At 43.8% G+C, this 27,667-nt stretch overlaps 1 protein-coding gene across 12 annotated transcripts in view; it reads left to right on the top strand.

Annotated features, from left to right (window-relative positions):
* FBRSL1 (fibrosin like 1) overlaps positions 1 to 27,667 on the top strand; it is an 827,250-nt gene that overhangs the window by 278,870 nt on the left and 520,713 nt on the right. The window lies entirely within an intron of this gene.

Raw genomic sequence — 27,667 nt, 5'->3', positions numbered from 1 at the left:
TTCAGAAAAGTTCAATTCGTTTTATTCGAAGATTCCAGATATAAACAGGAACGTGTGTTCATTTACTAGCATGTTTTACTCAAGGAGGAAAGCATATTGGCTTTCCCCCTCTGTTCTGTTCTTGCCAACAAAGAATACTTGGTCTTTCTGAATGAATTAAACTCTGTGGGACTTAATTAAATTTATCCAAGATTCCTAAAGGAGCTGCATAAACCACTCACTAGGTTCCCATGACCCATTGGCTTATCTTACCCACCATTTCAGCATGGTTATTTTATTGATTGAGGGGTGGTTGTACATTACTACTCCTATGTACTAACATTTTCTTTAATTTGCTTTTTCAGACCTGTATGAAATTCTTTAAATGTATAGTGTCTGCTGACAGGCTTACAGTCTAATAGGCATGATATAAAAGGAAGAAGGGAGGGGGAAAGAAGGGGAGAAGAAAAACAATAACTTTTTTCATAGTGACATCAGTTTTTCTTTGCCTTTGGCAGTAGGTACCTGCCAATCCTAGTGAATTGAGCCATGCAATACATAGGAGCTCAGTACAGAGCTGTCTTGTACTGAGCTAGACCATTGCTCCGTCTAGATCAGTATTTATTGTCTGTACCAATGGTTCTCCAAGCATGTCCTCCTGGAGCAGAAATGGCATGGAACCCCTGAAGGATGCTCACAGGCCACAATTTGGGAATTCGTGATCTTTACTGACTGGAAGCTCCTCTTCAGGGTTTCAGACAGAAGTCTTTTCCCAGCCCTACTTAGAAATCCCAGGGATTAAACCTGGTGTTTTGCATGTAAAGCAGCTGATGTACCAGCGAGCTACGACTTCTCTGCTACAGGCAAGTGGAATAGCTTCTAATAGATGACATTAATGGTATTGTTTATCATGGGGGTAGAGAAACTCTGGCCTCTTATATATTGTGGGAATCCATCTCCCATCAGGCCCAGCCAACATGGCTGATGGTCAGAGATGATGGGAGTTGTTGTCCAGCAATAGCTGGAAGATCAGAGGTTCCCACTACTACCATAAGGAATATGAAGATCAAACAAGAAAATCAGAGAAGATAATGTGGTGTAGTGGACTAAGTAGACCTGTGTTCAAATCTATGTGCAGCTGTGCAGCTCCCTGGTTTTCCATTCAGCCATCTTATGTATGCCATCTGGCATTCCATTGACGGAAGGTGAGATGTGATTGGGTGAAGGGGTGGTCCAAAAGATGCCTGAAGTGGTTCAATTCCAGAAACTAAACAAGTTCAGACCTGGTCAGTATCTGGATGGCAGGTTGATTAGGAACCTCAGACTGCTAGCTCACCCCTGATGTTAGCAGGGCTGCTTTTTAAAAGGAACAATAACAAATTATGGGACGTTGTTGGAAACAAAAATGGTGATGGGGAGCACCTTCCCCATTTATTATCAAGGAAGGCCCACAAGGCCTCGCATGAACCATAGCAGGTGGGGCACCAGGTGGCCCTTTGCCAAAGTACCCTTCATCCTAGCGATGTTCATGTTTGAATTCCTTCAAGATGGGCTTGGAGTCAACTAGGAGAGGTCCCATCAATATTGGCATTCCACCGTCTCTTGAAGGCACACCTGTTTAGACAAGCATTCCCCTGATCTGCTGACTTGAACCTCCATCTTTAATTGCTGTTTTAACATTTTTTATGTTTGTATCGTATTAATCGGCTTTATTGTACATTTTAATTGTGAATGCTTTTTAATGTTTTGTTAAAATTGTTTTATAGAGTATAGTATAATTGATTGCAATTGACAGTACACACACACAAGCATACACACATGTGCAATTGACACATATATTCCAAATTCTGCTCTCTCCCCCCATGAATTTTGTGCAGCTGGAGTGTCCTTGCCTTAATTTTGAAATACCAGTAGGAACTGATATAATCAAGAATCTAATCTCCTACAGATTGAGCTCCTTGCAGGTTTGAAGATTAGCAGCTTTTGGATTTGCAAAGCGCTGTGCTTCATAAGTGGCAAGCTCTTTTTCCCTGAGACCTGCAGCCTGTTAGTGGAGTGTGTTAAGCACATCTTCAGAGGCAGGATTCTCCTTGTCAAGACTACTTAACGGGCAGTTAAAACAAGTCACTTAAACCCTTCTGTGGCTGCTGTTTATTGAAAAGTGCTTGGCTCTCCAGCAAGCAAAGCTATTAATATGCTAAACCAGACCTGTGACTTAATTCTGATGCAAATAACTTATTTTAAAATCAGCATTGGATGAGACATTCTTCTCCTTCCCCCACCTCTCTGAAGATTTTTCTGCTGCCAGAATAGCCTCATTTCAGATGCCTCTTGTGGCCTCTCTTTTTTCTTAGAAGGCTGCCCCCGCCTCCACAGACACTCTCTTGGTGGTTTGCGCACCAACTCCTGTTAATAGGTCTGCTGCTCCTTGAAACTGCATCAGGAGGTCAAGCTGCTAAGTGGACACCCACTTATAGTTTAATATGAGGTTAAATACAGGTGGTGGTGCTTGAGAATCCCAGCTGGCATTTCTGCCCAGATGTGATTGTTATAAAGTCATTGCTAGGTGAGTATAGTTTTCGTCCTGCTGTTCTTTTAAAAAGTGAGGAGGACCTGGGCCCCGTTTTCCTGAGGCACTGACTGCCCTGGGAAGACAGGCAAACTAATGCCAGTATATTGGAAGAAGCAACGATCACTAGTGTCAAAGCATTGATTCTTCAACATCAACTTCGTTGGACTGGTCATGTTGTTCGGATTCCTGATTATCGTCTTCGAAAGCGACTATTCTATTCCGAACTTAAAAATGGAAGGCATAATGCTGGTCATCAACAAGAGAGGTTTTAAGACTCTTTCAAGTCAAATCTTTTTCTTTTTAAGTAGTATATATACTGACAATTGGGAAACACTGGCCTGCGAGCGCTCCAGTTGGAGAACAGCCTTTACCAAAGGCGTCATGGATTTTGATGATGCTCAAACGCAGGACAGAAGGGAGAAATGAGCTGAGAGGAAGGTGCGTTTGGCAAACTGTCACCGTGATCAGCTCCCACCCAGAAACCTATGTCCCCATTGTGGAAGGACCCGTGGATCCAGAATTGGCCTCCACAGTCACTTATGGATTCACTATTAAGATTGTGTTCATGGAAGACAATCTTACTCAGCTATGAGTCATTGCCAAAGAAGAAAGAAAAAGCCTTTTCTGTGTTCCCTTTGCAGTCTCTGTGATCAATGCTTGCAGAGATCAGAATGGAGGCCTAATTCATGAATTAGGAGCTATGGGAAGAGCCAGTGTGGTGCAGTGGTTAGAGCAGGGAGGGGAAACCTGTAGCCCTCAGGTTTTGGAATTGTTGGAAGTGTTGTTTTCTTGTTGTATTTATGTTGCTTTTGGTTTTATGGTTTTGTTTTGTGTTTACATTGTTTTATCATGTATTTTTGTAAGCTATCCACAAGACTTTAGATTAATGGGACAGCATACAAATGATGTTAATAAATTAAATGAAATACAGTACATTATATGATGAATATCATACAAAACATTTGTCATTATATGACAAGTGGCAAATCACAATACTGTAGGCTGTGTGCAATGTTAGTAATACCCTGAGTAGACCCAATAAAATTAAAGGGCATTATTCTGCCTTGGTCAGACTACACCTGGAATACTCTGTCCAGATAAGAATGTTGACAAGCTGGATCATGTATAGAGAGGTGTAGCCAAGATGATAAAGAGTCTGGATACCAAGCCTTACTTATGAGGAACAATTGAGGGAGTTGAGTATGTTTAGCCTGGGGACATGACATGACATGACATGACAGCCATCTTCAAAGACCTGAAAGGCTGATGCATGGAAGATGGAGCAAGGTTGATTTCTGCTCCTCCAGAGGGTAGGACTCCAACCAATGGATTCAAATTACAAGAAAGAAGGTTCTGACTAAACATTAGGAAGAACTTCCTGACGGTAAGAGCTGTTCATGGAACAAACTCCTTTGGAAGGTGGTAGACTCCCTTTCCTTGGAGGTTTTTAAGCAGAAGTTGGATGGCCATCTGTCAGGGATTCTTTGGCTGTGGTTCCTGTATTGCAGGGGGATAAACTAGATGAACCTAGGGGGTACCTTCCTATTCTACAATGTTATGGCTAACTTAGATCCATCAATTTCAATGGGTGTCCTCTGAGTAGAACTTAACTGGATGCAACTCTGTGCTTTTAAATGCATTATGAGATATTTGGACCCATGGGAGCCACATGTTATTTTTGGAAGAGTTGGGAAGTCATAGTGGTGCCCGGGCCAAGGTTGCCCTCTTAATCCGCGAAGCATCTTTTGGGCCTAGACTCACACAGGCAGCAGCAGGAGATGGTAGGAGTCCTGACATGCTATCAGGAATGGAACTGGAATCACTGAAGACTGCGGGTGGAAGATCACATTTGTTTAATGGGTCCCCTGTGTTTAAAATCAAACAACCCACTTTGCAGACATAAAATTGATCCTGCAGGGGTTGGGACTGGCACTGGAATCTTCATTATGGATATATTGGCTGTTTACTTGCAGGGAGATGGTGGGGTGTGTCCAAAGGCTCGAACAATTTCCAGGGCTTGGTTCCATAGGTACCTGCAAGTATTCCTACAAGTATTCAAAGCATGGTCTATCCTACTGCGCTTATCTTTCTTATCAAAGACTTCTTGCATCCATGTAATTAAAAATTGCACAAGGGTGTCTCCCCCCCCCCAGCTTTGTTTTTAAAAAATCTGTACCACTCTTTTCTTTTGTTATAAAACGGGGGGGGGGGGAATTGGCCATTAGCAGCTGAGTCAAAGTGTTTGTTCATTCAGCTGTTGAAGAGTAGCCCATCTATCTATTAATAAAAGGGGTGGGAGGGCAGAGAGAGGGAGAGAGACAAGCACATTTCGACCATCTGTCTCATTTATTGTCTTTTACCAAAAGCTACTTACAAGCCATTATAATAGCTAACTTAAGGGAACATTTTCTCCCCCCACCCTTTCCCCCATCACCATTTATGAAAGTCTCCCCCCTTTTTCTAAGTAAGCTTTTAATTTTAATTTAAAAATGGTTTCAGGATTGGATCCAATTATGCATGCTGTTGTTTTCTGTTGTTTTTAAACAGACAGATACAATTATTTGCGTCAAGCTCTTGGTTTTGGGGTTTAGTATCTACCGGATCATTTCCCCTTCCATGGGTTTCTGAATTTTCAAACACATTGTGAACTTGCAGTAAAATTGTTCTGGAAATGAATTTCATGTGGAATGATTAATAAATGAGGAACGTATTCGTCCATGGCCATTTAGAGAAATCAGGCTGGCAGCACACATTTAAATGAAAGTTGGTGGCTGATATCTGCAGTTCTGCTTCTACCTTTTAAGGAGGTGGTTGGGTCTGACTCTTTTTCTTGAAAGGTACTTGCAGGGAAGGATCACAGCTCAGCGTTAGAGCACAGACTTTTCATGTAGAAGGTCCCAGGTTCAATCCCTGGTATCTCTTGGGAGGGCTTGAGAAACACCTGCTCAGAAGTAAGTCCAGTTCAATTCATTGGGGCTTACTCCTGGTAAATGGTGTTAGGATTTCAGCTGAAATCCCTGGATTGCTGCTTCTACTCAGTGTAGACCAGTGGTTCCCAAACATTTTTGGGCCACCGCCCCCTTGGTGCCGCAAACTCATCCCCAGTGCCCCTACCCTACCCTACCCTACCCTATAAAAAGTATAAAAATAGTGGTTTTCTCAGCCTACTAAGGAATATAATTGCACAACAAAATTCAAAACAATAACATTTAATTGCACATTTCTTCAAAGTTCAATTAAAACTATTTAATTATTTCAACAAAACTGATGGGCCCTCTATTCGCTCCTCCCTCCTCATCATGCATTCCATTTGTATATATCATTCACTTAGAGGTAAGTTATTTAAGAAACCACATGCAGACAGTGAGATCAATTTTAGGCATTAGGTAATAACATGTGTATGGTCTTAGCAGATTACTCTAGAACAGTGGTTCTCAACCTGTGGGTCCCCAAATGTTATTGGACTACAACTCCCATCATCCCTGAGCTCTGGCCTTGCTAGCTAGAGGTGATGAGAGTTGTAGTTCAACAACATCTGGGGACCCACAGGTTGAGAAAGGCTGCTCTAGAGATTGCCATGAGTGAACAGCGATGACCTTGCCCTCTTGGTGTTTCTCAAAATTGTCTTTGTTTCGTGTATCTTTTAGCGCCTTAAGTTTTTCCACTTGTGCCATATTCCAGGTCTTCTTGTATCGTGCCCCCGGTGTCAAATCAGCCGCCGCCTTCCAGGTTAGAGAATACTGAGCTAGATGCAGGAGTAGTCGGTGGGCCTCATCACAGCATTATCACTGTCACTTACCAGGACAGGGCAGATGCAGGGCAGGACAGGGCAGTGGCAAGATGGGTACACTGGTGGAGTCACTCTGGCACTCCTGCCAGTGTGCCTGCACCACCTCAACCTCGGGACCACCCTGTCCTGTATATGCACCAGGAATGCCACTGTTGGGATGCTCGCTCCACAGTGCCACACTGCCAGCTGTTCCTGGATAGATCTACGCTGGCTTGCTCACATCCACAGAATGGAAGATGGCAGGTTCCCTGAGGACATGCTCTACAGGGAGCTGGTTTCAGGCACTAGGCCTGTTGGCAAACCAGCTCTGTGTTACAGAGAAGTCTACAGACATGACATGTAGGCTGTATGGGGCGATGGCAGTGCCTGGAGACAGACAGGGTCATGTATCTGCAGCAGCTACCAGAGGCAGAAGGATTGCCAGTGAGAAGAATTCTGTGGGGCACTTGTGGCAGCCTTCATCTACCCCACCTGCAATAAAACATGTCTCTCCTCCTGTATCAGCCTCTGCAGCCACAGCAGGCACTGTAACTCTCCAATGGTTTCACTTTACCCCCGAAAGCACCCTTTCCTACTGAGTCCAAGACAGAGGGCTGCCAACAGTCTGCCTTCCCACCCAAAAACATTCCTTCCAGTGAATGCCTAAGCACATTCCTTTCCCAAAAGCTTCTCTACAGGTGCAATGAGCCGCTTTAATATTGTAGGAGAGTGTTGGGCATGGGTCAGGGAAATTAAGTTCAAGTCCTGGCCTTGCTAGGAAGCTCGCAGTGAGATCTTTGACTGGCCCTTTCTTTCATAGCTTCAGAGAGTTGTGAGGATAAAGAGTCTCCATGGATGTCACCTTGGGCTCACCGGAGGACGGAAAACATGCAAACGCAGTGCATAAAATTCAGGATAGGATTTCTCCTTGCTTGTTTGAGCACTTGAGGAAATATTTGTTTCTGTACTTTGCTTTCCCCTCTTTCTTGTTATTACTATCTGGTTTTTAACTGATTTTTGCTCTTTTTGTGTTTTATGATGTTGTAAGTTTCCGTGAGACCTTTCTTTTTAGCAACAAATAAAGCTACAAATAAAGAATAATATTATAGTAATATAGTTTTCAGCCCAAAGGGCATAGCCAAGGTTAGAACTGTGAGTCAAATAAGCTCTGAAGACAGTTATTTTTCTCCCAAAGTGCAGAATTTATTTATTTATTGAGGCAAGTGTTTCATGCTTAAGGAATTAAAAATTAAGGGAAAGCCTCTTGAATGCCCGGGTTAAATTGCCAGAGACACCGCAAAGATTTTCAATTGGCAGTTCTGTGTGAAACATTCTTGGAAGGATACATGGCATTTTTGTGTGTGTGTGTGTGTTTACCCGTTTCACCCATTCATCTTAATCATGTGGTTTTGGACTCAGCCACTGGAAAAAAAAATGTCCTGTATGAATCAATTCCACATTGATTCTTAAACCATAATCCCAGAACCTTCTGTCAAAATTCAGACTGTGTTTTATTGTGCCCTGATGGTTCCAATCCTGCCTCCATGTGTAAAGAGAACAGGAAGCCACTGCCTTAAACCACACTCTGCCTAGCATACATTCAGTTCATTTACCCATTAAATAGCATGTCCCCCTGCCACAGCTCTTTAGCTGCTTCCAGACACTCAATTTTTTTATAATATCCTGAGCATTCATTCAGATTTGTTTGCAGGGGAGATTACCAAGTACAAGACAGCTTCCTGTGTTCCTAAATATACTTGACTGTCTACGTGTCATAAGCAGCCAAGTAGACAAGTCGTATAAATTACCGTTATTCATTCTTCCTGACCTGCTGCCCTGGCCTTGATCAGGGAAGTTTGTGATTGCATCCCTTCTCTGCCCTTACTCATCCCAGTCACATGTGAACTTGGTTATTGCAATGTAAAATCTTTTTCACCACTATTTTTTTCCTGGGAATTCTCTCTTTCCAAGTTCAGTTGGTCTAGGTTGACTCAAGTCTTGAGATCTAACACAATCAGAAGCTAAAGTGTGTGGCAGCAGGATTTTTTTCAAGTACAATGAGCCTGCAATTTAACACACATTTAACTTATGCTCATTCAGTTTTATGCACTTGGCGGAAAAAAAATGAATTGAGGGGATGCTCATCAAATTTGCAGATGACACCAAACTGGTGGGGTAGCTAATGCCACAGAAAACAGATCCAGAATTCAGAATGACCTTAGCAGTTTGAAGAACTGGGCCCTAGGTAACAAAATGAATTTTAATAGGGACAAATGTATGGTTTTGCTCTTAGGCAGGAAGAACCAGATGCACAGATATAAGATGGGGGGACACCTGGCTTACTAGCAGTACATGTGAAAAGGATGTAGGGGTCTTGGTGGACCACATGCTTAGCATGAGTCAACAGTGTGATGCAGCAGCAAAAAAGCAAATGCTGTTCTAGCCTTCATCAACAGAAATATAGTGTCCAGATCAAGGGAAGTAATAGTACCACACTATTCTGCCTTAGTCAGACCAGACTTGGAGTACTGTCTCCAATTCTGGGCACCACAGTTTAAGAAGAATGTTGATAAGTTGGAACGTGTGCAGAGGAGGGCAACCAAGATGATCAAGGGCCTGGAAACCAAGCCTTATGGGGAATGGTTGAGGGAACTAGGTATATTTAGCCCAGAAAAGAGGAGATTTAGAATAGTTATGACAGCCTTCTTCAAATATCTCAAGAGTTGGCACATGAAAGAGGGAACAATCTTGTTTTTTTTCCTGCTCTGGAGGGTAGGACTCGAACCAGTGGCTTCAAGTTACAAGAAAGGAGATTCCGACTAAACATCAGAAAGAACTTTCCGACAGTAAGAGCTGTTTGATAGTGGAACAGTCTCCCTCAGGAGATTGTGGGCTCCTTCTTGGGAGGTTTCCAAGTAGAGGTTGGGTGGTCATCTGTCATGGATGCCTTTGTTGTGATTCCTGCATTGCAGGCGATTGAACTAGATGACCCTTGGCGTCTCTTCCAACTCTACAATTTGACGATTCCTTCCCATGTACTACAGTCCTAATCCTGATCATTCCCCATTTATTTAGCAGAGGGGAAAAGCACTAAATATTTTAAATACAGTTGTGCATTCAGTGGCATGTCTAGTTAGTCTAGACCTATAGTCTAGACCTATAGTAAATTCTTTTTTTTTTTTTTTTGAAAATAATATTTATTAGTTTCCCAACAATTTAAACACTACAAACATAGATAAAAAAAAATAATGAACAAAACAATACAATACAAAAACACTACATAACACAAACACATTAAACTAGCAGTTTAAAACACATCAAACAATTTCAATATCTTGTCTTTCATTCACTTATTTAATGACCTCCTCACACCTCCCTTTTTGTATTCCACTTCTGTTAATTGTTTCAGCAATTCCTTTCCATCTTCCTCTGTTTTCTATCCTATAATTATCTTAACACATTCTAACCTTATTTTTTCCTTTAATACTCTATTAATCTGTTTATATTTGATTCCTTATAACATTTCTACTGAAGCCATATAATTTCATTCTAACATTTTTCTAACATTCATTAATTTTACAGTATTTCTGTAAATAGTCTTTAAACTTTTTCCAGTCTTCTTCCACCAACTCTTCTCCCTGGTCTCGGATTCTGCCAGTCATTTCCGCCAGTTCCATATAGTCTATCAACTTCATCTGCCATTCTTCCCAGGTGGGTAAATCTTGTGTCTTCCAATACTTTGCAATGAGTATTCTTGCTGCTGTTGTTGCATACATAAAAAAAGTTCTATCCTTCTTTGGCACCAATTGGCCAACCATGCCCAGGAGAAAGGCCTCTGGTTTCTTCAGGAAGGTATATTTGCATACCTTTTTCATTTCGTTGTAAATCATCTCCCAGAATGTCTTAATCCTTGGGCATGTCCACCAAAGGTGAAAGAATGTACCTTCAGTCTCGTTACATTTCCAACATTTATTGTCGGGCAAATAGTAAATTTTTGCAAGCTTGACTGGTGTCATGTACCACCTATAAATCATTTTCATTAAATTTTCTCTTAGGGCATTACATGCCGTAAATTTCATACGACCTATAGTAAATTCTTAAATAGAAGAAGCGAGCTTAGTTTGGAGCTACAATGCACTCCAAATGTAGACATTCACATGCATTTGATTGTGTCCATAATTTGGGAGGGTATCATTTAAATGCAAAAGACAGAACCTCCACCCAAGATCAGATGTCTATTTAGAAACAAATAGGAAAACCAACACTGGTGGATAAACTCACCCTTTTTCGTTGACTCACCTCTCCCTTGAATTGGGATGGGGAATAATGGGATCTGAGGGCTATTATTTTTATTGCAAGCAACAGTCTACTTTGTTGGATGTCAGGCATGTGGTACGGTAAATGTCAGAAATGTGATGAATGTGCTCATTGATGAGCTACTCCTGGGATTTTTTTAGGTCTAGCAAGAAACGCTAGGAGACATTTGTATTATCAGGGTTGTATTGATATTTACACCTACAGCACAGTAAATGCCTTTATTGATTGAAATAAAGGGAGGGGAATTTTCTGAAGAGAGCTAAGTTGGCTTTGCTGTTTTACAGGTGAAGGTCAGAATTTTCTAAAACAAACTTCCATGGTTTTTAAAGTTCTGAATTCTTATCAGTGAGTGCCATCGCATGCCATAGAAGTAAGCATCAGAAAATACATTTTGTGTAATTTGAAAACTTATATAATCCTCTCTTTTTTTAATCAACGTAAGTTCCAGTAAGAAAATACACTTTACTGTACTAGTTTTATGTTTCTTTTCTGTGGGGTCATAATAGCCACAACACTATACCAGGAATAGCCAGTGTGGCACCCTCCAGGTGTTGCTGGACTCCAGATGTTGCCAGAGGGCTGATGAGAGTTAATCAGCCCCAGTCAGCAGAGGAGTGGCCAAGAATGGTGATGGTTTATTAACTTACCGTATATACTGCTTACTTGCCAAAATGGCTTCTAAGCAATTTACAAGGGTACAACCAATTATAAAAAATATATCCAGTTTACAGGGGTAAAACCAATTATAAAAAATATATCCACACATAATTAAAAATACACAATAAATCACTTCCATCAAAACATTGAAACATTGAAAACATTTTTAAAATATGGGAATTACAGTACATTAGCTTCTGATCTATAGCATGGATGGGGAACCTGTTGCCTTGCAGTGGACTACAAATGCCATCATACAAAACTATTGGTGATAATGGGAGTTATAGACTATTATTTATTTGCTTATTGCATTTATATCCCACCTTTTTCTCCAAGCAGCTAAAGGCGGCGTACATGGTTCCCTCCTCCTCATTTAATCTCCACAACAGCCCTGTGAGGTAGGCTAGGCTGAAAAGCAGTAGCTGGCCCAAGGTGACCCAGTGAGCTTTGTGGCCAAGTAGGGATTTAAACTCGGGTCTTCCAAGTCATAGTCCGACACTCACACCGTGACACAGTATCTAGAGGGTCACAGCTTCCTCATCTCTAATATTTAAACCCAAGTTAAACTGAACATTTTCTATGGCCTGCTAGAATGGTGCTTGATCAAAAAGAGAAAGAAAATATTGTGCTATTTAACAGATAAAATTGAACAAAGTCCTGAACATTCGACGTTCCCTAATTGTTCTAGTCCATGGCAAAATCAGGGCTTGCTGGCATCTTATAGGCCTGACTTGTTAATATTCCACCAGAAGTGATAAGATAAGGCAGTGGAAATGACCCTGAATTTCTACCTTTTTAAAAAAAAATCAATAAGATTTCCAAATTGAATAAACTGTCATGTCATTAAATTATTATTATTCTTTTTGATGTTTGATATTATGAGTTCAGACTTGATAATTTTCAGCTTTTCACTCACAAAAAGGCAATTGTTGTTTTTTGTGGGTAGATTATCTTATTGCTATCTTTTTTTAAAAAAAAAAACTATGCTAGCACTTCTCTTTTAGAAATAAAACAAGAGCTTACAATTCCCAATTTAGGGAAGCACAGATGACGTATAAGATGCTAAAATTATGCATCCTGCCTATTGTAAAGCCTGTCATATTTCAACAAAACCCCAATAACCTACTTTTGTGTTCTCTGAAACTTTTGATTAAACTTCCATGAGGTTTGGGAGGCGGTTGGGTGTGGGTGCTGAGCTGTGGTTTGTTTTAACCATAGTTTGCTGTACAAGCTACAATCAGTTTTGCAGAACATGGAAAGCTGCCTTAACACCAAGTGAGACTATTGGTCCATCTAGCTCACTATTGTCTACACCAGAGGTTTTCAACCATTTTGGTTTCACGGCTGCTGTGACCAACTACATTCTTTCTGAAGCACCCCTGTGGGACTCGGGAGCCCAGTTATGTCACCCCTTGCCTGTAGAGCTAGCAGCCCCTCACCCCTTTTTGAACACCCTCCCTCGTGGAGTGTTCCCTCAGCCTCCTCTCTTCTCCCCTCTCCTTGGGAGTCTCTGGGCAGCTTCAGCTGCTTCCCCTGGTCTCTGAGCTGCCCCCCCCCGGCCCCAGAGATAGATGCCTCCTCACACTGCCCCACAGGGGCCTGGGAAGCACCAACTGGCCAGCTCCAGAGGCATTTGCCTGGGGAGCTTGTAGCCAGGGCTGCTGCAACAAACAGCCATGCAAGTCTTTGGGCGGCAAGGGGGCATCAGAAGAGGGAGGGAAAGAAAGAGGGACAGAGGCCAGTATTGCCCGCAGCACCCCTTACCATCATCTAAGGCACCCCAAGGTGCCACAGCACACTGGTTGAAAACCACTGGTTTACACTAACAATCACTGACGTTCTCTGGGATTATGGCTGGGTGGGAGGCATCTTTCCCAGACTGCTGGAGTTACTAGAGATTGAACCTGGGACTTTCTGCATGCAAAGCAGATGCTGTACAACTGAGCTACACTCCCAAAGTAACCATGACTTGTTTCACTTAACATTGGCTTGGTTTTCTCCTTGCTCTTCCTTTGTTTTAATTTGCTGGAAGCCTCCCAGAGTGGCTGGGGAAACCCAGCCAGATGGGTTACAGATAATATGTTGTTGTTGTTGTTGTTGTTGTTGTTGTGGCCAACTGAGAGTCTGGGTATTGAGAACCCCCCAGGCTTGGGCATAACATGAGAAACCATGGTTCATGCAAACAGAGATCCATAAGCCAACTTCAAACCATTTTTTTCATATTCTGGTTTGTTAACAAGAAACTAACCATAGTTTGTAGACTGTAAAAGCAAACCATGGCTTAATGTTATCTGCAAATCTTGCCCGTGAGTTGATCCGGCTCAATCCTGTCTTCCACCTGGAAATAGCTCTCTAGGATCTTGAGTCTTTCCTAGCTCAGCTGTCAGTTGAATATCTGTTAACTGAAGAGGGCAGGATCTGAACTTGAGGCCTTCTGCATGCTACTACTGAGCAAGGGTGTCCATTCTTAAATTCTGAGTGATGTTTCAAACACCAGCCCATGGTTGCATTTTTTTAAAAAAATATATGTGTTGGCTGCACAGTTGCAGAATAATCATAACAGAATACCTGCTTCATGATGGGATAATTCAGAGCTAATCAGCCATGCGAAAGTACCGTTAGTCTCTGTGGGCCTCGTTTCCATATCTGTAAAATGACAATTGTGACAATTGGAGCAATTCTGGTCTCCCAAGAGTGCTGTGACAGGGAACGTGTTAAAAGGCTGTCGCCTCAACTGTGTTTCAGTATCTCATTAACAGCGCAGTAAATCGGCAGTACCGAAATCATCGGATACGTTAGGTTGGCCACTGAATTGAAATGAACTAGTTAACATTCTATTTCCCCGAGGAAAGATTTAAGCTCTCCACAATGCAGCCATCTCAGCCCTCCTGCAGGAATGAGATGTAAGTCATGGCTCCAGATCTTTTGCCCATTTGGGAATTGCATCCTTACTGACCAAGAAATACTGCCTGATGCAAAATATTAGAGGAAATATGGGTCACCCGTTGTGTGATAATTAGCTGTGGAAGGCTCTAGGATTGTGAGACTTTTTAATAGGGCAAACTGTGCCATTTCCTCCTCCCCTTGGGTTCTCACTAGCATAGATGGAATTTATATTTTTCTCCCATAGGAAGCAGGTAGTACAATATGAAATCTGGAATTGAACAAAGGGAGCTCAGACATTGAAGCCAAGCAAGGAGGACTCCATATCTGAGCAATGAGAGAACAAGTGGCAAAGGCCATAGCTTAGTGGTAGAGCATCTGTTTACATGCAAGAGGTCCCAGGTTTGATCCCCAACATTTCCAGGAACAGCTGGGAACGTCCTCTACTAGAATGTCCTCTACCAGAAACCTTGAAGAAGCTGCTGCCAGTCTGCATTTGGTGGGGTGTCCTCCTGCTCATTATGCTGCGTGGAGCTCTGGACTACTTCCCCAAAGTCTTTCCCCCATAGTACCACTGATGAGGAGGAATGAATGAAAGAGCCAAACTACCTGTGACATTGCATACATCTTTGCTTGGAGTGGCTGCTGTCCATTGGGACTAGTAGGGTGGCAGGCAGGCAGGGAGAAGTATGCTGATGACAACATAGTGTGCACACACTCAAAGGATGACCTCCAAACCACCCTACTGTAAATATCTTCACAGAAGCTTACGGAAAGCTTGGCCTGTTGCTCAACATCCAAAAAACCAAAGTGCTGGCCAACAAGCACAAAACAACCCCTTTGCAGCGCCACAAATCCAACTCAATGGTGTAACGTTTCTCCTACCACTTCTCCTACCTGGACAGTTATCTTTCCACAAGGACCGACATTGATGCCAAAATCCAGCATTGCCTGAGCTCTGCAAGTGCAGCTTTCTCCTGATTGAAGTGCAGAGTGTTTGAGGACTGGGATATTCACAGGTGAACCAAAATGCTTGTTTACAAAGCTATTGTACTACCAACCTTGAACTTAAAAACGGAAAGTGTAATGCTGGTGGACAAAAAAAAATAATGGTTTAAAGACACTCTCAATGCAAATCTTAAAAAATGTAGTATAAACACCGACAACTGGGAAACATTGGCCTGCGAGCACTCCAGTTGGAGAACAGCCTTTACCAAAGGTGTCATGGGCTTTGAAGATGCTCAGAGTCGGGACGAAAGGGAGAAAGGTGCTAAGAGGAAGGCATGCTTGGCAAACCCTTGCCGTGATCAACTCCCGCCCAGAAAACTATGTCCCCACTGTGGAAGGACATGTGGATCCAGAACTGGCCTCCACAGTCACTTACAGACTCCGTGTTCATGGAAGACAATCTTACTTGGCTACGAGTGATAGAAGAAGAAGAAGAAGAAGAAGAAGAAGAAGAAGAAGAAGAAGACCGTGCCAGCTTATTGTAGTTTTGACCTCCCCCTCCCCCCTGTTGAGTTCTGCTTCCTGGACTGTTTGCAAATAAGGAGGCAGTTCTGCAAGGTGGGGGAGGGGGCTATGGCTGAGGGCAGACTGAGGTTGGTGGTACAGTGACCCATTCACTGTAATGGAGCAGCCTCCACTGGCTTTGAATTTAACGTGCAGGGTGTTGTTGTTTTTAAAGAAATGTAAATAGCATCAGCAGGGTGTGTGTGTATTGATAATTATTCTGACTGCAACAGGTAAGGATAGGAGGTTTAATGCTTTGCTCCCCTAGTGCAGGCCTGGGAATGTGGGGGGAGCAACCTCCTTTAGTAAGAAGGAGCTCCCCCTCCCCCTGGAGCTGCTTGAGAGGAGCCATTGCCATCAGGAGTACAGCAACAGAGGGAAATGTTGAACCTTGCCTCCCCACCTGCTGATAACCCTGATCCTTATTGCCCCTTTCCAGCAGATGGTATCTGGACTCATTCACCATTACCTTGTTTGGCCCAACGAAGCAAGAGAACCAGTAGCAGGAGAACAGAGTGCTTGTCTTCCTGGGCTTACAGAGAAATTTAATGTGTGAAGCTCTTCCCTACCAGGAAAACCTTTCCCTGCTAAATTGGCAGGCCAGGCTGCTTTGCTGGGCAAAGAAGCAGGGGCGAAGGGAAGGAGGGAGGGAAGAAATATGGGGGGGGGAATCAATTTGCTTCAGTTTATCAAAACTTAGAACAATACACAACACACACACACACACACACATTGAGTTTTTAGCATGCCATGTTTCCTTTGTGTCAATAAAGGCCAGGTTTTTATTGCTTCATTTTCATGGGAGGTTTGTCTTTATGACTTCACAGCACTACAATTCCTTTTACTCAAGCTAAATTTAACCCTGCCCCGATAACAGCAGCAAACATCGTTAACCCGTGTGCATAAAGATGACACATGCAAAATGTTTGTGTTTAAAAGGAAAATGTGCTCTAAGCCATATGCTGCAAGTTCCCCTCCTGGTTCTTTGTCTGGCAGAGGTGAAATCTTGAGCCAGAGTGAATCTGTGCCAGTTTGCCAAGAAACCTTTATTTGGGATAGGCTTGGAGGTTGGGCATTGTTATGCGAACCTGCAGTCAGTCAAGAATAAGAGAGGCTATCAAGCCAGAAGGGGTATTCATTTATAGGTTGTGGCTCACTGGTTTGATAGCAGAGGAATGTAGGAAGTCAGATTTTGGTCCACCTAGTTCAGAATTGTCTACACTGATTGGCAGCAGCTGCAGGTTTCAGAGAGGGAGTCTTTCCAAGCCCTACCTGGAGACACCTGGGGTTGAACCTGAAACCTTCTGAATGCAAGGCAAATTTTTTACCATGAGCTATGGCCCTTCCCCTATGATCCATCTGGATTGCTTTAAACACTTTCCTGCCATCAGCCATAAAATGCTGCACGCATTTGGTCTGGCATCTCTAGATATACTATTTCCGCCTTCCCTCTGCCCTTCTGTGTGTGCACCTTCTCTTTCCTTCACAAGTCAGGAAGCTCAGAGGAAGGGGCTTTAGCAGCTTTAAGTGTACTCTGTGAGCAGCATTAAGCCCTTTGCCCCTGAAATCCCACTTCTGCCTAGGCACTACAGAGAAGGAAGCCACAGCAGTGTGGTGTTGTGCAATTGGTATCCATTACTTCACTTCCATGGGACGCGGGTGGCGCTGTGGGTTAAACCACAGAGCCTAGGATTTGCCGATCAGAAGATCGGCGGTTTGAATCCCTGTGATGGGGTGAGCTCCCGTTGCTTGGTCCCAGCTCCTGCCAACCTAGCAGTTTGAAAGCACGTCAAAGTGCAAGTAGATAAATAGGTACCACTCAGGTGGGAAGGTAAACGGTGTTTCCGTGCGCTGCTCTGGTTCGCCAGAAGCGGCTTAGTCATGCTGGCCACATGACCCGGAAAGCTGTCTGCGGACAAACGCCGGCTCCCTTGGCCTATAGAGCAAGATGAGCAGGCAACCCCAGAGTCCGTCACGACTGGACCTAATGGTCAGGGGTCCCTTTACCTATACCTTACTTCACTTACATACTTCCCAAAATCAGCAGCCTTCATAGTAACAGGCAAGCATCTGCTCAGCATTCCCTGCTGCTAATCAAAAAGACTCCAAGATCCTCTTCCATCCTCCAGGACAGTGGTGGGGAACCTTAGGCCAAATGCTCTCCCCACACCTGGTTTTTGAGACTCTCTGCAGGCTTGCTCCAACTCTCGAGTGTATTTGCCTGGTTGGAATGTGCCCTTGAATGCTAAAAACACCTCGTACTCTCCTCAATGGAAGATAGAGGGATTTGTAAGCATGTGTGGAACTAGCTTACTGTACCAAGGTAACATTTGCATTTGTTGCTCCTCCTACTTTTCTTCTGGGCCTGGCCCACCACTGCCCATGGCCCTTGGAAGGCTGCCCGGCAGGGAGTGTGGCCCTCAGGCTGAAAAATGTTCCTCATTCCTGATCCAGGAATGTCGGCATTTTGTAGTTTGAGCCTCTTCCAGCCCCAACTGGAGATGCTTGCAATTTAACTGGGGGCCTTCTGCATTCAAAGGAGGTGTTCTCTCTGAAAGTCTGGGTTTCAGACAGGCTTGTGATCCCCATGGCAGCCTCCTCCCACTTCACATCTGTGCCTGAGCATCACTCTCCTAGATGTCTGAAGACTGGAACATGACAATTTAGGGGCAAGCCAACTATCAGCACAGCTGGATGTCTTGGAAAAGCAAGGGTACCTCCTTCTGCATTGAGCTGAACAGAGAGAAAATAAAAAATCTGAATTCTTCTCATCCATCCCTCAGATATATTTCCATAAATCATCCCATCACTTGGGGATCCCATCAGTCTTACTCGGTGGTGGATGGTGCTCATTGGAACTGGGGGAGCAGAAGGCAGAGAGTCTGACAATTGATGGTGCCAGAGTCAATGAAAGGCAGAACCAACTTTGACCCCATCATCTTCCCTGTTGATTTCTTCAAGAGACTGAGGAAAAGGAAGCAGGAAGGCAACACAACCCCCTGAACTGGTTGCACGTAGGCCAGTGAGGACTGACTGAGAGCAGACTGAAGTTGATAGCTCTAATAGACCAGGCTCCACTTACTTAGGTGTATGTGTGTATCATTTGCAGCCCAGAATATCATTCACACCACTGAGGTAGGAATGCCCCAGAGTGAGATGAGTATTACATCCCCACTGTCACAAGGACACAGCAGGTATGAAAACACCCAGACCCAGAAGAGCAGCTTCGAAAGCATTATAACTTTCACTGGGGAGACTTTTGAAGCAGCATTCCCCAACCTGGTGCCCTCCACGTATTTTAGATTGCAGCTCCCATTAGCCCCAGCCAGCACAGTTGGGCTGATGGGAGCTCTAGTTCAAAATACCTGGAGGGCACCAGGTTGGGGAAATCTGCTTTAAACTAATAATGGCATGATAATGATAATGACATGACATGATCTTGGGGCTCCCTGAAGCACCACTTTTAATTGAAAGCAGGCAAACCGCAAGTGGTAACAAGACACTGGTAGCAAAAGGCGTTATGTGTGTTTTCCTAGGCTCCTTGCTAAGCTTTTGACACAATAAGTAGCATTGCTCCATAGGTTGGGCTACAGGGTGCAATTGCCCTGCAATAAATCTGTGTTTATGGCCTACCATAAATGTTCACAGTGACACGTAGATTGGGTGCTCTGAACAGCAATTGCCTATATTCTGGATTTTTCCTGTGTTCCTCTAGTGGTAGCCGAAGTAGACATTTAAGAGCTCTTTTCCCTTGGTGTGCATTTTGCCAGTCTGGGGTGCTCGCACATAGGGGAAAGAGCCAGTGGCCAGGGCCCTTTTCAGACATGTGGAAAGTGAATCCTGTTCCGACTCACATTAACTCATTGGCACCCCCATTGAACATTTGGGGATACATCAGTAGAGTAGTGCCTGACAGGGTATATTATAACAGAATAGAGTATTAGAACTGCACCAAACTGTTTGTGTTAGCAGTGAGTACCTTGCTTCCATTATAGGTAATTCCTACTGTTACATGTGTATACTTCACTCACAGTCACGTTGTATCATAGATTTTTTGTAGTTGTTTGGTTTTTGTTCATGTGGTTTTTCATTGCTGCAGTGAATCGTGGAGCTTGTAGTTGTAAAGTTGCATAAATGGAGTTTTTGTTTTAATGAGTATTGACTCAAAAGAAACAAGAGAACCCATAGTTATTAAAAAGAAGCAAAAGATGTGCCTCTGTATCCCATGAGGTGGTGAAATTCATAATATAACCTGTAATTCAAGATTGGTTGAAAGGTAAATTATACGCTTTGGGTTATAAGGAAAAATAGATTTGCTTAGTGGATGTTTATGGAACTTACTATGACGAGTGTTCAGCTGTAAAATCTGATACTTGAGCTGGGTAATCTTTTCTGAAATTCAAGATACATTTTTGTGATTAAAACCATGAAGACATCCTATTATTTTTTATAAGCACATTAACTCTTGTAATTTAAACAGATTAGTTTGCATTTCACATGCCAAGTGCATGCATCATGATTTATTAAGGGAAACAGTTCTCCACATCTGTTTCTGTTTCTTGATTCATTAAATTTTGATTGAAAAAAAAAGTTGTAGGAAAATCCCACAACACTCACCAGCCAGAGTGATTGCTTTTCTGCTGCTTTTGTCTGTTTGGGATTTATCTTTCTCTTCATCTCCCCCCTCCCATCCCCTAAATGAAATGAAACAAAACAAGATTCGGTTGATAGCCTATAAAATCTAGAATTCCATGGCTTCTAAATTTCAAAGTCAGGTTCACACTTGCTGTGTCTAGAGGCTGCTGAGTTATGGCCATTCAGCCTTGAGAAAGATGTGCCTGTTTTTGTGTGTGTGTTTTTTCTTGTTTTGTTTTGTTTTGTTTTGTTTTGTTTTTTGAGAATTTGAGACCGTGCTTTCTTTTAGAATGCATGTCACTTCACACACGTCACACATCTTTACTTGCAACAATGCAAAATTCTGTATTCTGTGTCTTCCTGTAAAGCATATACTGTCTAATTGTACATGATTCCTCCAAATCTGCTTTAAGGTCTCAAGCAGAGGCGGGCAGACAGCACACCAAATGTGCTTTCCCTGTTCCCCTTTGATAAGGCTGTTGTGTTTGTGGTGGGGTACTTAGAGCAGGGGTTGGCAAGGTTTACCTCGCCTGGGCCAGTTCACTCCCATGGAGATCGCTCTGTGGGCCGGATCATGTCTGCGCATGTGCAGACGTGATTTCTGGGGCCATGGAAGCGAGTCCCCACTCCGTGCTGCACCGGTTTAGTGCAGCGCATGGGGACTCACCGAGTGGGTGGCTCGGTTTGGGGGCAGCTTGTGGGCCGTTTCAACGACCCCTGTGGGCCGCTTGTGGCCCTGGGCTGCAGGTTGCAGACCCCTGACTTAGAGGAAGTGATTCACTTAGAGTAAGCATGGACCAGGGAGAGAAAAGTGCCTGTCTATCAGTGGTGGCGAACCTCTAGCTCATGGGCCAAATTTGACTTGTGAGGCCATTTGCTCCAAACCACACCCACCAGCCCCACACTTGCCTTTGTGCAGCATGGTTCTTTTTGACACACTCACCAACCCCTCTCTCTGTCCTCCATCCAGGAAACTAAGAACCAGCACCAGAGCCCATGAAACATTCTAACTAGGCAAAAATGCTCAAGGAAGGTGCAAAGCAGGACTGTGAGCAGGTGTGGCTGGTGATGGGTGTGTCGGTAGGCGAGAATCCCAAAGGCCACATTCAGGTCTTGAGGTTCCCCAACCCTGAAATAAAGCTCAAAGGCTGCTCAAAATGACCCTTGAGTATTGTCCTGCCTTCTTAGGTTATAGCACCTGGCTCTGGTGAAGCGAAAACCACAGTAGTGGACAGGTTGTGCCGACCAAGTGAGGAGGGAGATCACAGGACACCTGCTGATATCCTTTGAATAATGGGATTCTCTTAAGAGCTGGGGATTCTCTTAAGAGCAAAAGAGTCCTAGCAGAGGAAAGAAATCAGCTTGAGAAGAAGAGACTTCACAGGCTGAAAGTGGAAACAATGTGCACTTGGTCTCAGTTGTGGCCAGGTAGAGTTTTAATTGCTGAAATTACCTTGTCGGGAAGCCTTATCAGCTGCTGTTCTACTGATTGTTTGGTTTAGATAAGCGCTGAAAAAACGATAAAGCTCTTGATAAGGTTCTGCCGATTACAGCAACCAGTTGAAAAGTGTTTCCGCTTCCTGGGAGTGGAGTCATTTTGGATCTTGCCTGGATCTTTCTGTTTCTCTCTCTCTCTCTTGTGGAATACTTTTCGCTCCCTTCCCGTAAGTGAGTTTAAATTGACCTCTTCAAAATGTATTTTTATAAATCCTCTGAATGCCCCCCTCCTTTGCATGTTTTTTTTAGGGGGGGGGGAAATTATCTTGTTGAAACAGATGCTGATAGTGTGGCATTTAATACAAGGTTGATTCTGCTGCTTTTCTCTGTTGCTTACATGGTTTGACTTGCCAGTACAGCATATAGTAGTGACTATAAAGTATTAGAATAAGTTGTTAACTATAGTGAAGTCATGGCTGCTCCAGGTCCATGTTTTGGCATCAGAAGTAGGTTGTTTGTGTAATCGACAAATAAATCTCCAGTGCTTGAATCCATATGTCAGGGTTCCCTGCTTGGGAAAAATTCACTTGCAAGGTGGAGAGTGAGAGTGTTATGATTTGGTCAGGATCCCTTGACATTTGCAATGAGTTAGGGAGTTTTTGTCGTGTTGCAGTTTGGTGTTTTTTTGGGGGGGGCGGGTCTCTCAACTCTGAGATCCTGAATCAGTAATGGAGGCAACAGCTGGACAAAGTTTTCTGCTCAGCTCGTACCATTCTGGACAATATCTAATTATGCTCTTTTGTCAGGCAAGGAAAAGAGAATCGAATAGGGGGAAAGGAGTATCATTCCTGGTTTTGTTTTTTGTTGTTTAAATAGCTTTGTAATATTCATTTGAGCCAATCTTCGGGCTGTGACAGTGCAGCAAACCCCCCTCTTTACTACTGCTTATTTTTTTTGTTTTTATGAAGAAAACAACTCTGGAGACTTAGGGAAGTTAAACAAAAAACGGTATTTATTTTACAGAACCAGAAATTGGTCAAACGAAAGAGGTGCCAGGAGATACAATTCTTTCAAGAAACAGCTAACTTATAGATAACACTGGTCAACAACAAATTTGTTGTCTGCGGTTTTTCAGTTCATTTAGGATGAATCTGATGCGCTGAATCCCAAAATCACTTTGGTTTTGCTCAATCAGGTCAAGTTTTTGAGCTATGGCCACATGTCGTTTTTTTAACATATTTGTTCACATGTACGCTTGTGTGGAGCATTTTAGAAGAAGTTGGTGGGGGTAAAATGCCATGTTGAATAATTGTTTTGATTGGAAATGACAAGAAGTATTCAGGTCCGATAGTTCTGGGTGATTATGTCGAAAAGGGATCAGTTTGAAGTCATAAAACCTCGAAATCTTCCATAAATTGGTGTGGCAAAGCATAAAGTTGCTTACTATGCTTATTTTGGTATTAAACTTGGTGACCAGGATAAAGCTTGGGTGCCACACATAGTGTGTAAGGCATGCACCAAGACTCTACGTGGGTGGACCAATTGCAAGAGGAATCTGAACTTTGGAATTCCCATGGTTTGGAGGGAGCCGACAAACCATGTCACTGACTGCTACTTCTGCGCTGTTGATGTGACTGGGATCAACAGAAAGAACCGGAGCAGCCTCAAGTATCCTGATCTTCAATCAGCACATCGTCCTGTAGCTCATTGTGATGAAATTCCAGTGCCTATCTTCGGAGAACTTCCTGACATTAGTGACGAAGATGCCTCCAGTGTTGAAGGACATGAAGAAGAAGTGGTTCTTGAAGATGATGCTCCACATCCATTTCCCCAAAAGGAGTTGAATGATCTAGTTCGCGACCTCAGCTTGTCAAAGGACTCTGCCGAACTGTTGGCACCCAGATTGAAGGAAAAAAACCTCTTCTCTGACAGAGCACGCATCAGCTTCTTCCGCAACAGGCATCAAGAGTACCGTATTTTTCGCCCTATAGGATGCACTTTTTCCCCTCCAAAAATGAAGGGGAAATGTGGGTGCGTCCTATGTGGCGAATACAGGCTTTCGCTGAAGCCTGGAGAGCGAGAGGCTCTCACTCTCCAGGCTTCAGGAAGCTCTGCGCAACCATCCGGAGCCCGACGCCAAGCCGCGCCGGCCTCCGGAGGGTCGCGCAGAGCTGCCTGCCCTCCCGGGCTCCGCGCAGCTCTGCACGACCCTCCAGAGCCCGGCGCCAAGGCGTGCCGGCCTCCGGAGGGTCGCGCAGAGCTGCCTGCCCTCCCGGGGTCAGCGCAGCTCTGCGCAACCCTCCGGGCTGCAACATGAGCGTCAAGATGCACCACCTATTTTCACATATGGACCGGTTTCCTGAGAACCTGGGTTCAATGAGTGACGAGCAGGGGGGAGAGATTCCATCACGACATGAAAGAGATGGAGACCAGGTATCAGGGTCGCTGGGACGCAGTCTTGTTGGCTGACTACTGTTGGGCTCTGAAGAGAGACCTCCCTGCCGCTGAGCATTCCAGGAGTTCCAAGAAACGGAAGTTTGAAAAATGGTGAAGCAACATGCAATTTACGCGTACTTACCTTTATCAATGCCCACCATTCAGTTTACAGTAATCGATGTTTCTATCAGGTAATCAATATATGTTGTTGGAAAAACATTTTTTTCCTCTTAAAAACATATTTAGGATGATATGTGTTGACAAAAATCAGCTGATAATGCCACAAAAATGTAATCGATTTTGTCACAAGATCTGATTTTTTTCAAATCAACATAGGACAAAAACCTGACCTGATGGAGAGAAACGGATGCCATTTCCCGATTCAGCAGTGCAAAAATACCCTAAATCAGTTGTAGAAATCTAGACAACATTCAAAAAGTAAAAAATTGTTGCCCAGTGTAATAAATTCAGTGGATGTTACAGGCTTCTAATTGAGGTGGTAAACACACAGCTTCTTTTCAGTTATTTCACTTCAGTTCCTTAAGCTTAATTGTACACAGTGTAGGTCTTAATACTTGGGTTCTTAAACAAGGTGGTACTTTCTGTCAGTTTCCCAGCCTTCTTTAAATATCACTGCTGCGGCTCCTTTAGCAGTATAACAGGCCCAGGGGATCACCACAACTCAAACTGGTTTGGGATTCTTCTTTCTCTAGAAGTTCTGTCCCCTCCTTGTTGCATTGAGACCCAAGTCGAGTGTTCCCTTACACAGGCTTGGCAGCTGCAGCTAACTTATAGAGCAATCCAGTGGATATCTACTCAGAAGTAAGTCCCTTTGAACACAGTAGACTTGCTTCCAGGTGAAGTGTTCATTGTGTTCAGCCCACCCAGTAGATATGACTGTTTCTTCCTGAGTATTACTGTGCTAGTAGCATTTACATGATTCTGTTTGCATTTTTACTGTGGAAGAAGGCTTTGTGTAGAAACCCATTTGACTCATGCCTGCAAGAGGCTTTTTAATAGGTTTTTGGGTTTTGTTGAACCCTCCAGCCTTCTAAATAATCACAGCCATCAAAGGCCTTGTACTTAAATAGCACCTTAATGCAAGGATCGTCAAGGGCTTTGCAGATGTTAAGGAAGGAATGTTTGCCAAAGGCAAAAAGAAAACTCAACAAAATGATAGCGAATGTTTCTCAGACACACTTTTATTCCCTTCCCTGCTTGTCTGTAGAGAGCTACAATGCCACACTCAGATGTTCCTAATCTTGATTAAAGTTTGACAGCACAGCCCAACATTTGGCAGGATTCAGATCCAAGGCCAAATTGTCTTGCTTGCAGTTGGGAGAAGAAAACACAGTTATATAGTTTGTCTCAAGAGTATGCCAGAGTAATCTTCCCTATGTTCTTGTTTCCATTGACTAAGAACCCTCAAATCTGGTTACCCACAAAACCAATGAAAACGTTTTGTGCTATATTATGCTACAGAACCTGAGATTTGTGCCACCAGTGCCTACTGTAGCATTAAATTGGGTTTTGTAGTTAGTGGTCCAAAACCCAACATTGTCCATCTTCTTCAAATCTGTCCCACTGTTGTGTATGCTAGTTTTGTGCCACAAGCCACAGGTTTGGCGTTGCCACTCACAAGTGTGCAAATGGGACTGCCCAGTGGTGAGATCCTAGTGACTACCCTAAAAACAGCATGATCATATCTCCTCCAAAATTCCATGCTGCTCTGTACCCCAAATTTCTGACACCGCTTGTGAGCATGCAACAGGCATATCACCCGGTGACCCCTAGTGAATACCCTAAAAATGTCACATCTTCTCTAAACCTGTGCTGAACCTTTGATTTTTGTTCCATTAGTCTCCAGTTTCTTATGCCCCCCAAGTGTTCCACAGACATACCCTGTAGTGATTGCTAGTGAGCACCCCAAATACAACATTTATGTATCTCTTTTGAACCCGTGCCAAAGTTTTGTGGTGTTTTGTGCCACAAACCACAGTTTTATTCGAATGTACAACTAAACACTTTGGCCTGGTTCACACATCATGCTAAGCTAAACCATGGTTTAGCAGGAGCTTGTGAACATGCTCCTCCTCTGGTTGCACTGCTGCTTTGCTTTACTAAGTTAAGCTGTGGAATGTCCTCTTCAACACTGTTAAATTCCTGCCCCCCTTTTTTTGTTTCCAGTGAAACCACATAGGCTGGACCCAAAGCATCCCACAGATGGAGAAGCCTTGTATAATACCCCCCCCCCCATCTGCACTCCAGCTTGAGTTTCTTGTGGTGGCAGCTCCATAACAAAGGCTTGGCTCTTAGCAATGTAAACTATGGCTAAAGCCATGTTGGTTTGTTTAGATATGCCAAGGAGTGCTGCTTCTCTCCCGCCTCCCTTTCCACAATGGGGACTAGGCTACCACACACAGCTGGTGTTTCTAATCAAGCACAGATGTGTATTGGGATCTCTCCCATCTCCTGGAACATTTAAATGGAGATGAATGGGGCTTAATCAGCTATAAATAACAGCATGCCTTGCCTGTGGATCACTAACCTTCTGCGGGACTCCCACAGGAGGAGGGTTAGGTTTAATTACTTCAGCTGACTGCAAACAACAAAATAATCAGGCTCTGGATCAAGTGCCAAAAGGAGGGAGAGGGATTAAGAGGTGAAGTAATAAAGAAAGATAAAGATCTAACAGGCTGCCTGGGGTTGTGGGTCCTGCCACCCAAGCAGGGGACCCCTTGGGGATTGGGAATGCATCCTTCTAAGCACTAGAAGCACATGGAGAGGTTGGCAAAAATGTGTGCACAGCCCTTTACCCCAGTGCTCTCATGCAGTTGCCCATCCTGAACTCTGCTTCCAAGTAAAGTCTTGACTGGGGAAAATCCTGGATTCAGATAAACACATTAAGAATGCAGGAAGCTGCCTCACGTCAAGTCAGCAGGTTGGTCAATCTAGCTCAGTATTATCTACAGTGAATGGGACACGGGTGGTGCTGTGGTCTAAACCACAGAGCCTAGGACTTGCCATTCAGAAGGTTGGTGGTTCGAATCCCCACAACGGAGTGAGCTCCCGTTGCTCTGCCGCAGCTCCTGCCAACCCAGCAGTTCAAAAGCATGCCAGTGCAAGTAGATAAGTAGGTACCGCTGCGGCGTGAAGGTAAACGGCGATTCCGTGTGCTCTGGCTTCCATCACAGTGTCCCGTTGCACCAGAAGTGGTTTAGTCATGCTGGCCACCTGACCCGGAAAGCAGTCTGTGAACAAACGCCAGCTCCCTTGGCCTAAAAGCGAGATGAGCACTGCAACCTCATAGTCACCCTTTGACTGGACTTAACCGTCCAGGGGTCCTTTTCCTCTCTCTCTCTTTTTACCTATCTACACTGTCTGGAAGATGCTAGCTTTCAAGATGCCGCCAAATGCTGCAACCATTCCTCACAGGGGAGTTGCTCCACCTCCTCAATCATTTTGGTTGC

The sequence above is a fragment of the Podarcis cretensis genome (genome assembly GCF_951804945.1).
Source record: "Podarcis cretensis genome assembly, chromosome: 16".
Classification (NCBI taxonomy): domain Eukaryota; kingdom Metazoa; phylum Chordata; class Lepidosauria; order Squamata; family Lacertidae; genus Podarcis; species Podarcis cretensis.
Note: the sequence above shows the minus strand (reverse complement) of the source record. Positions and strands in the feature narration are given on the sequence as shown.